We start from the raw sequence: 3,762 nt of genomic DNA, 5'->3' as shown, positions 1-3,762 counted from the left end.
CCATTCAGTTTCCTCCATAAGTCTATCATATCTAAGATTTATAACAATCCATTTACCTTCTTAACTTCCTTCTATTTATTTTATGGTTAGATTTATCTAAATCTGAGAGTTGGAGGTTGAGTTCTACCATTAGTAGAGTTTTGTTACCTATGTTTTCCTGTAGCTCTTTCAACTTCTCCTCCTCTAAGAATTTGGATGCTCTACCATTTGGGTGCATACATATTTAGTATTGAACTTACTTTATTGTCTATGGTACCTTTTAGGAGGATAGTTTTCTTCCTTATCTGTTTTAATGCTATCTATTTTTGCAGCTGCTTTGTCTGAGGTAAGGATTGCTACCCCTGCTTTTTTCACTTCAGCTGAAGCAAAACGTATTTTGCTCCAATCTTTTAGCTTTACTCTAATGTATCTCTCTGCTTCCAATGAGTTTCTTGTAAGCAGCATATTGTAGGATTCTGTTTTTTAATCCACTCTGCTATTCCCTTAAATTTTAAGGGAGAGTTCATCCCATTCTCATTCCAAGTTATAATTATTGCCCCTCGGGAAACCTACTTCCTTTCTGGGCAAGATGGCGGACAATGAGCCAGGAGTGACTCTGGGGCAGCCTCATCTGTCATGCCAGAATCTGATCTCCTTGGATTTTACCAAGTTGACTCCACTTTCACATGAAGTTGTCAGCAGACAAGCCACAATCAATATAGGTACAATTGGCCAATGTAGCACATGGAAAGTCAACAGTAGTAAAAGTTATTTCTGGAGTTCACACTGTCCAATTCAAAAATGAACTGGAAAGAAATATTATCATTAAGTTGCTAATGTTAAGTTTCACAAACTCGATGACCCAAGTTGTTCTCAGCAAGAATGTTATAGATCTTGTGGAAGTAGCACACCAGATGAATTTCCTACAGACATTCCAGGAACTAAAGGAAACTTCAAATTAGTCAGACATGTTTCTTTTGTGGATTGTCTTGGACATGACATTTTGATGGCTACCATGCTGAATGGTGCAGTGGTCATGGATGCAGCTCTACTGTTAATAGCTGGTAATGTGTCTTGTCCTCAGTTTCAGACTTCTGAGCACCTAGCTGCCATAGAAATCATGAAATTGAAGCAAATTCTGATTCTACAGAATAAGATTGATTTGGTGAAAGAAAGTCAGGCTAAGGAACAATATGAGCAGGTCCTTGCATTTGTACAAGGTATAGTTGCAGAGGGAGCTCCTATTATTCCAATTTCTGCTAAACTGAAGTATAATATTGAAGTTATTTGTGAATATATAGTAAAGAAAATCCCAGTACCCCTATGAGATTTTACTTCAGAACCCAGACTTAATGTTATTCAGTCTTTTGATATCAATAAGCCTGTTTGTGAAGTTGAAGACCTTAAGGGTGGTGTGGCTGGTGATAGTATTCTCAAAGGAGTATTAAAGGTGGGTCAGGAGTTGGAGGTCAGGCCTGACATTGTTTCTTAAAGAAAGTGAAGGAAAACTCATGTGTAAGCCAATCTTTTCCAAAATTGCATCACTTTTTGCAGAACATGATGATCTTCAGGATGCTGCTCCTGGAGGCCTTAATGGTGTTGGAACAAAAATTGATCCAACTTTGTCCCAAGCTCTTAGAATGGTGGGACAGGTTTTTGGTGCAGTTGGAGCACTGCCTGAAATCTTCACAGAGTTGGAAATTTCCTATTTCCTCCTTAGATGACTTTTAGGTGTGCATACGGAAGGAGACAAAAGAGCAGCAAAGGTGCAAAAATTGTCTAAGAACAAAGTGCTCATGTTGAATATAGGCTCCTTGTCTACTGGAAGAAGAGTCAGTGCAGTAAAGGCTGGTTTAGGCAAGATTGCTCTTACTAATCCCACGTGTACAGAAATAGGAGACAAAATTGCCCGTAGTTGAAGAGTTGAGAAACACTGGTGTTTAATTGGCTGGGGTCAGATAAGAAGAGGAGTGACCATCAAGTCAATAGTAGATGATGACTAAAGAACTCCCACTGAAGGCCTTACTTGACTGCAGAAAGAGATGCCATTTAAATCTAGGAGTATATTTTCAGAGCAATAATGGGGAATTAATTTCACAGCTCGTTACATTCAGTAAACGCTGGATGGTTTTCTTATTTCTTGTGATGAAAATTTAACCTCTGGTATTAAAATACTAGTCAGTGTCTACAATAATGTAAAAAATGGCATAATGGTGCATTTGTTCCACATTTTAGCTGAAATTAATCATTCTCATACCACATGTCTAATTTATGCATCAGTGCAGTTTGAAATGAAGATATGCTTACAATAGTCAAGACATCTTCACTGTAGTACATTTAACAAAACCTGTTTGAAATAAACATTTTCTTATTTAAAAAAGTTATAATTATTAACTCTTTATTACCCTCCAAGCTTCCTATTTATTTTTCAGATGTACTACATTGTTGATTTATTAACATTGAGCTCACAGCCAACAGAACTATAACTCAAGCCTAAACAAATCTTTATAAAGCACTTAACCTTCTTGTGCTTAGGACACTTCTGCCCTATGCTTATAGTGACATCAACAACAAAAAGCACAAAAATGTGAAAAATGTGGCACCTTTTCCTCATAGCCCCCAAAAGGACACTTGTTTATTGTAAGAACATTAAAATAGGACATTATTGCCTTATTCAACCTCAATATGTCTGGAGACCCAAATTATTTAAATAACTGGAAAAGTTTTAGTGAATGTGAGGCTACAAATAAATTTTAATGAGTGGGCATATTGGCAAATATGGCAACCATTAATAATGAGGATCAACTATAATTCTTGTCCAATACCTCATTTGGAGGTTGAAGAGTGGAAGACTGTAAATCAAGTCATAATCCTGCTCATGCTGTCCAAAGGCTGAAATCCCAGTCTCTCTTGTAGAAGTAATGATGGTGATGATGATATTTCTCCTTTATTCTAAAAAAAAAACACTATGATATGGGGCAGTTAGGTAGCACAGTGGATAGAGTACCAACCCTGGAGTCAGGAGGACCTGAGCTCAAATCTGGCCTCAGACACTTAATAATTACCTAGCTGTTTCGCCTTGGGTAAGTCACTTAACCCCAATGCCTAGCAAAAACCTAAAAAAAATGTGGCACTCAAAAAAGACCATGATATCAAGAAAGTGATGCCATGACATGCACATAAATTAGATTTGAGTGAAGGGGTCTGTGCTAAGTCACCAGCGTCACTTTTTCTTCCAGAGTTATCTGGGTTCAGTGACCAGATATGAATCAGAATGATTGAGATAGGCATGGATGACTGGATTTGAACCCAGGTCCTCTTGACTTTAGGGTTGGTGATCTTGTCCATCTGATAATATTCCTACAGCACAGACTGCTCAGGATTTCCATGTTTGTGCTTTAAATTCCTTTTTTTTGAAAGGGTTAAGAGACTCGCCCAAAGTCATCCAACTAAGTAAATATTAAGTGTCTAAGGCCGGATTTGAACTCAGGTCCTCCTGACTCCAGGGTCAGTTGTCTATCCACCTTCTACCCTGGTTATTTAAACTCTTAATTTGATAGATCCATAAAAGTTGCATTGTAAAGTAAATTTTCTATAAAATTCCTTTTCCTTTTTTTTTAAACTCTAGGGATATGATTTTAACCATGAAGGTACCCCCTTTGCTAATATAAATCAAGTTTCTTTTGTGTTTAAATAGTCTTCATGAGTTGCTTGGCAAAAAAAAAAAAGAAAAGAAAAAATTGATACATTTTTAAAATTTCAACTAAAGCATTATGGATTTTG

The 3,762-nt window shown here is 37.0% G+C and overlaps 1 pseudogene; it reads left to right on the top strand.

Moving 5' to 3' along the window:
* The first annotated feature begins 568 nt into the window (after positions 1 to 568).
* Positions 569 to 1,982, top strand: LOC141515945 (eukaryotic translation initiation factor 2 subunit 3, X-linked pseudogene; annotated as a pseudogene).
* Positions 1,983 to 3,762: the final 1,780 nt, after the last annotated feature.

The sequence above is a fragment of the Macrotis lagotis genome, chromosome 3 (genome assembly GCF_037893015.1).
Source record: "Macrotis lagotis isolate mMagLag1 chromosome 3, bilby.v1.9.chrom.fasta, whole genome shotgun sequence".
Lineage (NCBI taxonomy): Eukaryota > Metazoa > Chordata > Mammalia > Peramelemorphia > Peramelidae > Macrotis > Macrotis lagotis.
This window is presented reverse-complemented; position numbering and strand designations above follow the sequence as displayed.